This window comes from Nanorana parkeri, unplaced genomic scaffold (genome assembly GCF_000935625.1).
Source record: "Nanorana parkeri isolate BGI_ZX_2015 unplaced genomic scaffold, ASM93562v1 scaffold734, whole genome shotgun sequence".
Taxonomy (NCBI): Eukaryota; Metazoa; Chordata; class Amphibia; order Anura; family Dicroglossidae; genus Nanorana; species Nanorana parkeri.
Genome location: NW_017307002.1, coordinates 798,136 through 807,412, shown reverse-complemented (window position 1 = coordinate 807,412; position 9,277 = coordinate 798,136).

The following is a 9,277-nucleotide window of genomic DNA, read 5'->3' as shown; positions in this document are numbered from 1 at the left end:
CCCACACTGCTTTTACTTTGGAGTGAACATTTCTTCCCCTCTGCGGCTGCTGATTGTACTATCTGTACAGCCCTGTGCTCAGTAATATAAATTCCACTTGCAAATGGCAAGCACTCATTGGTCACCAATGAGAAGCACTTCTGACGCTGCTGACCAGTGAGAAGTGCTTCTCAGTAAGAAGCACTTCTCAGTGATCAGTGCGGTCAGGTGACTGTGCTGATCAATGAGTGTTACCATTTGCGAGCTGGATATAAAATTCTGAGCAAAAGGCTGCACCAGCAGCCACAGAGGTGAAGGAGTGTCCATTCCAAGTTAAGAGCAGCAGGAAGGGGGTGTGGAGAGGGGGCAGATTGGTGGAGGTCATTCTATTCTCCCAAATTCACCTGGGAAAGTGGAATTACCCTTTAAATTTGCTTAAAGCACAAGTACTGCCTTTTAATTATATAAAGTACAGATTTTCTACAAATTAATATGGTTTCTGTATATTTTGACAGGGTCAAAACATTCACTTTGCGGAGGGATCAATCAGTTTTCTAAGTGAACAGTCTCTGGTCCGTTATTCTATAAATCCCATTGTGTGAAGGAAAAAAAATAAAGTAATGTGTTACTTTAGAAAGAAGCTGATCCTGTAGGGTTGTAGGACAGAAAAGTTTCAACCGTTATAGGGAATGACTGGTTGTATCTTTGTAGGATCAGTCTAGGGGAATGCAGCACTTGGTTACAGGATTCAGAAGTCAGTTAGTAGGATTTACATGTGTTGTGAAATCAGAAACACGGAGGTGACAGTGGCTGACACATTCCTCTAATCCCACACTGCACACTTTCTCCTTCTTGTTTGTATGGGGATGCCTTTAAATAAAGGTCTGTTGCTGCTTCTTTGGAACATAAACATTTTCCTAATTTTGTATTGCAGCTAATATTGTTAAGACTTGCCTGCGGTGACAGTAAGGGTGTTATGATAAAGCATTGTACAGAAATGGTGTAATATCCAAACCTTATCCTTAATAGCAGTTATGCTAATGATAATTCAGGTTATCCATCCTGGGGCTGTCCAGGCAGACAAATTTGGGATTAGTACATCTTCTACATATAAAATAGCCTACTCTCAGTAAATTAAATCTGATTATGTTTTATAACAGAAAAACATCACGCTCTGGATCCACAGGCGAGACTGCAGTGTGAAAATACAGATAATGTTTGATTGTGTTTATGATAAAAATAATGATGCCTGGAAGCCAGTGCACTCAATGGAACATTCTGATGAACACAAAACTATTTTGATTGAGCAGTTTCTATATTATTATTTTTATTATAATTTTGCATTTGTGGCAACACTCACTGATCTGTGAGTACTACACTCAACATGCATCTTCTACAGATAAGTACATCATGTGACCTACATAGCTGATGCAATTGGCTGAGGATGATGTATGGCGTCATTATGTGACTTAAATAAAACTTATTTTAAGGACAGCGTTGAGGTCAAAGTGTGGTTCTATGCTGAGCATTATTTGTATATAAAAGGAACCCATAACGTGATGACAATGCATTTTCAGTAAAATATAAGCTGTCCTGAGTAAAGAAAAGCAAAAAAAAACAATAAATAGTACGTTATTGTCCTATACATCCACTGCTATCTACATATAAATGTATTAATTATCTGCTAACTCTTGCCTTTGGTTAAATATTTTGGTAAGCCATGCTCGTTATGCTACTTCATAGTATTAGGCAAGTCAGTCAGAAAGCCACCATTACCTCGAGAGGGCTGGTGTCACAACTCCATATAAAAATTATTGGAGGTTACCATTTGTGTGGTTTTTTTATTCTAGGCATTGGGAATATGGGGGGATGGTTTGCAGGAAATGTTTCACCTCCCCTTAGTAAAAATTAAACTAAGTATGGCCTACTCTAAATCACACTACCAACACTTAATATGTACTCTGTCCAATACTTACAGCCAAAGTGCGACATTGCCGCTGTCACATCCTGGCTCTATAGATCGAGAACTGAGTGATCATGAACCGCTGATAGCTCAGCTCACAGTCTCCTCCCCACAAAGAGCAGTGACTGTTAATCACCTCCCAAGCAGGGATTCCCCCCTCCCCTCTCTGTTCCTCCAACACTCATTGGAGGGACAGACAGGGGAGGGAGTGGGCACAACTGGCTCTGGCTCTAGAGCGGTAGAGTCGGCTGTCACTCAGGCATCGGGGTGACTTTCCCAGCTGCAGATCGACTCTGCAATGTCAGCAAATAGATGGCAGTAGCCCGCTAGATGCTGACTTTAGGTCACAGGATTACATTAGTAAATGTATGTACTCCTTTGACCCAAAAGAGGACTGAAGCCAAAGCAAACGTTTGGCTTAGTTCTCTTTTAAAGTATATCTAAACGCGGGACAAAAGGGGCAGCTGCCCCGGGCCCAGCCATTGTTGTGGGGCAGCTGCCCCTTGAGCCCACAAAGGAAGGAAGGAAGGAAGGGATTCCAGTGGGAGTCCGACCTGCTAATCCTGTGTAGCTGAGGAATCTGTGTGTGGTGCCGTGTAGGATGTCAGATGGGGGATGGGCACCTGGCAGCAATAACAGGAAAGGAAAACAACCAGTGGAGCCTCATTATCTGGATTGTGTCACTGGCCCAGACTACTGCTGTCACTGGAGAGGGTCCTTGTTTCTGTCACTCCGCTGACTGGTAGATCTTTATTGCCTGTCCTCCCCTGGCTTCTCAGCACCTCCCTGGGGAGCCCGGCTGCTGTCACTCTGCTACTGCATGAGGGGGCATTTAAACTTCTATTGCTGCAACTTTTCGCTGCAAGTTGCATAACATCCTGTCTGATCCCTTCCTTCCTTTGTATCTAATCCCTTCCTTCCCTTGTGTCTGATCCCTTCCTTCCCTTGTGTCTGATCCCTTCCTTCCCTTGTATCTGATCCCTTCCTTCCCTTATATCTGATCCCTTCCTCCCTGTACCTGATCCATTCCTTTCCCTGTACCTGATCACTTCCTCTTGTATTTGATCCCTTCCTCCTTTACCTGATCCCTTCCTTTCATGGTACCTGGTCCCTTCTTTCCCTTGTACCTGATCTCTTCTTTCCCCCTGTACCTGATCCCGTCCTACTCCTGTATCTGATCCCTTCCTCCTTTACCTGATCCCCTCCTCCTTTTACCTGATCCCCTCCTCCTTTTACCTGATCCCTTCTTCCTTTACCTGATCCCTTCCTTCCCACTGTACCTGATCCCTTCCTTCCCCTTGTACCCGATCCCTTCCTCTGTTACTTGATCCCTTCCTTTCCCTGTACCCGATCCCTTCCCCCTGTACCTGATCCCTTCCCACGTATCTGATCCCTTTCTACCTGTACCTGATCCCTGCCCCTGGTAGTTGATCCCTTCCCCTTGTTACATTATTATGTCAGCACAGTCCTGGACTGGACCTGGCCTTTTTTTGTTTGAGGAGTGATCTGAGTGGCTTTGTTTACATGTGTGAATATTTATGGACAAGCTATGTGTGCATAGCATAGTTTTCTGAGTCTTCCCTATTGTCCTATATTACTTTGAAAGCACATTTTATGGCTACTTAAACTTCAGTTTGGCTACAGGATTAACCTAAGTAGCTCCTGCAGTCAGGGCTAGTGCTAGCGTACGTGTGCTTAGGCAGCTGCCTGAGGGTGCCAGGGAAGGGGGTGGAAAAATACACTTTCACCTGTGTAGCAAAAATCCTTGCACTGACCCTGTGGTTCTGTTTATTATGTGATTGGCATTGCATAGTGTTGCTCCACACCTGCCGTACGCTGAATAGCATGATGTCTCACATGGGGTCATGTCTCACGTGGGGTCATGTCTCACTATGATGTCTCCTCCTATCTGCTCTCTGCAAGCAGTGCGGTTAGGGGGCATGGTGAGTAGGGGGTAGGGTGTGGCATGTAGGGGCATGGGGGTCCCAAAGAAAATTTTTGCCCAGGGTCCAATCAATATTAAAGACGGTCCTGTCTAAACCAAAGAACAATCATTTGGTAAATTGCAGCTCACAGTCATTAGGTTTGGTGGCTGCAAGCACAGAAAAATACACCTTGATCTTCCAGGAAATAGGTTAAAAAAAACGCGCTCGCAAGGGGATCCGTCCATCCAATACTTTATTTGCAAAAAGGTATAAAAGCAGCAAACAAAAAAAATGCTTACATGTTTCAGGCCCCAAACTGGGCCGCAGTCATAGGCTACGACTAAGGCCCAGTTTCGGGTGGGGTGAAACGTATGTTTTGGGGGCTAAAAATGCATTGATCCCCAAAGTAAGAATATACTTAACCATTAAGTACCAATGTAAAGGGGCCCTTTACTAGTGACCACCAATGTAAGGGAGCATTTCTCTGATCACCAACGTAAGGTGACACTAGACTGGTGTATGCACAAGGCATACCCCAGACATAATCCTTATTGCCGCAGATTGTAAAATGTGCTGTAAATGATATAATCCAGACTGCTGCACTTTCTAAGCTTTGCTGTACATGACATACTCGGGCTACAGAGTTTTATGTACAGGATGCTCCATGGTGAGAAAAATCTGTCCCATATATTGGCCACTGTTTTTCAACTTCTGCCACCCATGTCACATAACCGATTCTGTAGCCGCAATTTTTATCAGCTACAAATATGCTTTTCTTTCTAGGAGAAAATGAATCACAGTTAATAAAAGTTGTAAAAGTAAAGGATCACCATCACTCAGAAGATACCTTGTATTCATTTATGGAAGAAAAGCATCACATACATCCAATAGCCAACATTTTGGGGCCATGCAGGGTCCCGTCATCAGGGCAACATAGTGACAATGGCGCAATGCAAAAACATATGTATATATACACCCCAAAACAGCACTAAAAACCCTAAACACCTTCCCATGACATCAGAGCCCGCCATATTTGAAAGAAGACATGCAGAAAAATAAACAAGGTGATCATAGCAAGTAAAGAGCAGTGTATCTTTTGGCACAGTATTAACAGGCATAGTAGCTCATTAGCACAGTATTACATGGCATACCTAATGAAGAAAGAGGCATACGTCCAGGAAAAGAGAGGTAGACACTGATACTAGCCCGTGGTTTGACAGGCACGTGAAGAATAGGTGGGACTGCGGCTGGATTGGCGGCCACGTCATTTTGTGTCCTTGATAACACAGTGGTGTGGTTGGAGCGTGGCACTGCGTGTTCCTGTCCCCCTCCCCGGGATCAATCAATGCATGAGCAGGGATCAGACCTCCAGAAGGCATCCCTGGTTATCAGGCAATGATCGACTGAGCCGCGTGATCATAGAAAGTAGGTGGAGCAGACACAAGGGAAAGAAACCAAAGAGAGTGCTAGTGGAGAAACAGGAGCGAGGAGGGTAAGGAATAGGTGAAGGGCCATGACAGGTCAAATCAGAAACAATGAAAAAGAAAATACTTAAATAATAAATTAAACTACCACTACTCAAATGAAGTACAGCTCATAGCATGAACCTATACATGGGGCCATATTATTAAGACCAAAAATGCAGGACAAAATAAGCAATCGGACCCCAATAACAAAGTATGTACAGAACAATTCATAATATAACTAACACATTCTTAACAGGGCACTCATGCACAATGGTGAGATGTAGTGGTAATGCATATATATAAACGCATGGATCAATACATGTAATTTATAATAATGTAATAACTTACATGTATTGAGCCATGAGTGGATCAATACATAGTGGCCATACACTAGTAGATTTTCGAAAGAACTTTGGTACGAAAGATCTTTTGTTTAACTTTTTATTAGTTGATGAGGTCAAATTGATCATCGATTTCAACCATAGTGACGAAAAAAGTTGAAGGAGCAGGATCGAAAATTTTTCTCAAACAAACGAAATTCTAACAGTGAATGTGGTTTTCGTTCAGGAAACTCCATTTATTCCAAAATCGAATGTTAAAATAAAACAAAGTTTCGTTCAACATTCGTCAAGTGTCTGATGGCATTATTGGGCGGTAAAGACAGATCTTTCGTTCGGAAATCTAATATCGTATGGCCAACTTAATGCTACTTTTATTACAAATTATAATGAATGTGCTGGGCTTCATTATAATTTGACACATTTAGAGGGTAACACTTCTTATAGTGCTTGCAGCTACACAGGGTTTGGCGCGAGGTGCTATTTGTCGCTACTTTTATTACACAGGATTTCTGCCACCTAAACCTTCAATCCATCAGCAGCCACAACATGTTTCACAGTACTAAGGAGAAAGGTCAGTGTCATATTATGTTTTTCTAAATATTTTATGCCAAATCTGTTTGCTGTGTAATTTATTTTTATTGCTTTATTCTCTGCCAGAGCTGATGGGTCGCCACACTTTAAACAGAGTGTACAGACTAAGGCTAGCCTTACATGTGTAGAGCATGGATGGAAGAATCTGCTCTGAAGGCTACCATTTTCAGACAGGCAGAGTACCCATTACTGTCTGAATACCTGAACAGTGACTAAATTTGACTGGATGCAGTCACGGTTTGGCCAACAATTTTCCACCCAACTGCTTTGATTTTGAACTTCAACTTTTCTCGAGCTGGGTGGCTCCAACATGGCCACCCATGGCTAAAATTGTGGCCCATTCAGCAGGAACCAGCCGGAAATCGAAGTGTGTTTAGACAGCTTAAAAGTTGTAGATAGCAGAAAAAATACATAAATAATTTTACTAATAAGCAGTACCTTCTGAGTTGTATCTCTGCCCTTGTTATAAGAAATATTTCTGTATACTCAGTATTTTAAAATTTAATTGCACAATAGGTTAACAATATACCTCTTGTAGAACTACAGCAATTTTAAATGAATGCTCCACCCCTAAATACAATACATTTTCCACCTAAAATGGCTTGCTGGACACAGAGCAAAAAAGGTGTCCCTGGAATTTTTTTTAAAAATGTTGGCAACTATTGGGTTACAACCCTTTTCTATATCGTAAAGACTTATCTGATTTGGTAATTTAAACATCTACAATCTGCAATTTACATATGTGTGTATATCCTTTCACAAAGGGTATCATCTGTACCCTTTACATTCTGCCTAGACAAAATGTTCAGTGGCCTTAGTTTTGAGAACACAAGGCACTGCTTTCTGCCCAGCCCTCTATACAGACATACAGTTTGTACATTAGCAAAAGCCACTGTTTGGGAACACAAACCTCTAAGTGACATTGGCTACACTGTGTTAGTGTTGGGCCCTGACAATGTAGGCACAGGAGGCATTTTCCATGTGTGCCTACATTGTCAGTGACCTTTTCATGACAACCTTTTCATAAGTGACATTTTCATGGCAATTGTGGATTGTTTCCCATATTATAGCTCCTGAGCCAGAATATTCTACTAGCCAGAACACTGTTCTCTACATTAGCTAGAAGGTAAAATGGTTGTGAAAGATCAGCACTGATCATATACACAGGTCAGACTGACTGCACTAATACAATGCAACAACATTTCAGCTACGTGACTCAAATTATTTTCACACAAGAATTTTTGTTTTCAGTTAAGGGAAACCTCATCAAGAAATACCCTTGGCCCATATGATCAAGCCTATATGTTTTTCATGAAAAAAGTGTGCCTTTGCACAAAAAAGGTTGAAAAACACTGCTCTAGGGGGTTTGGACTTACCTCTTCCCTTTCCTCACAAAATTATTTAACTTGGTTGAACTTGATGGACTGTCTTTTTTTAACTTAACTATGTAACTTTATTTTATGTGACTGTCCCTATACAGGAAAAATATTCTGTCTGTTCAACTCCTGGATGGTGGTCCTTAGGCAAAGAGGTATCAGCATGTGGTGGATGAGAAACACCTTAAACAAAGACTCATAAGAGTTGATGGTTAAGATCCAATCTTTTGTTTACAGAACTGGTAAAAATACAGCCAATGCATTTTGGGTGTTACAAAATCCCCCTTCACGGGGCCTTAAATGTGCAAAAGGAGATGGTCAATATAAAAATACACATACGACTACAAATACAGTATAATAAATGTTTTACATATTGTATACAATGCCTCCACAGAACAAACACTAGAAGTCTATATTTCATTAATATCACAACCTGGGAAAATATTCTGTCTAGTTATTCAACATCTTGGTCGTTAAAGTGGATATCTGAGCAAAACATTTTTTTTTAAAGTACATTTTTGCAAGACATGCACATTTCCTCATTTTGTATCCTTTTAAAATGCTGCAGGTACAGAAAAGTGCCTGTTGATCTGCCAGAAATCCAGTGAGCTACTAACTGCTTTTAAAGGTTACCTATGTTGTACTAAAATTCCTAAACAGTGACATCAGCCCTTCCCTGTTCTCCGCTGTGGACTACAGAATACCACCTTTTTAATATATGGACATACGGAACTGGGTGGTGCAGACACACTGGTTGGGCTGTCAGTGTAGCAGAGGCAGCATTGTCAGCTTAAACAGAAAATTAGAAGAATAGAATTTTGGCAGATCAACAGGTACGTTTCTTTACCAAACAAGCTAACTGACCCACCAACCCTCTAGGTTCTACAGTGCACGCCAAATATTTAAAACAATCTAAAAAATTACTGTTTAGGACTACAACAGGGCCTCAAAATGATCAGTATGCTGATCATTTTAAGGCTCTGTTAGCAATTTCTTGCAAATGTATTTAGGTATTTGAATGCACTTGCAGCCATAAGGCATAAAACAGTAAACAATGTGTATAAATTTATATAATGGGGATGAAACTTTTATTTTGGGTGGGGGGTTGCCAGATATACGCTTTAAAGCTGCTTTCAGGTATGTTTGTTTTTTTTACTAAAGTTTCATTCATGTTTGGCAGAATTGATATCAATATATGAGGAGAGAAGCAAAGGACAATAACACTGAAATACTGTATATTCATCTTTTCCAGTGTGTCTGTTGGTGCTAAAAAGCATTTGACCTGTTAAGTGAATCTCTTTGAAAGTCTTGCTGTAATAAATTTGTATTGGCCCACAGCCATCTGGTAGACCAGCAATGATAGAGGAGAACAGCAAGGCTGATATAGGAGCAGATCCTTCACTGAGAATGACTAGTAATGAGACCAATCTGCCCATTCTTTATCATACCTTGGCCTGTCAATCTGTATCTTGTGGCTCAGCTTGCCTCTAGACTAAAGTGCTGCGCAGAGGATAAATTACTTACTTTCCTCTTCAGCAAAGAGAAGTATCAGCCCCATCACATAGAGCTTTTCCAGCACATTACAATAAATACTGCTTTCAGTGAATAGAAGACTACTTAATTTTCACTGAGGTTA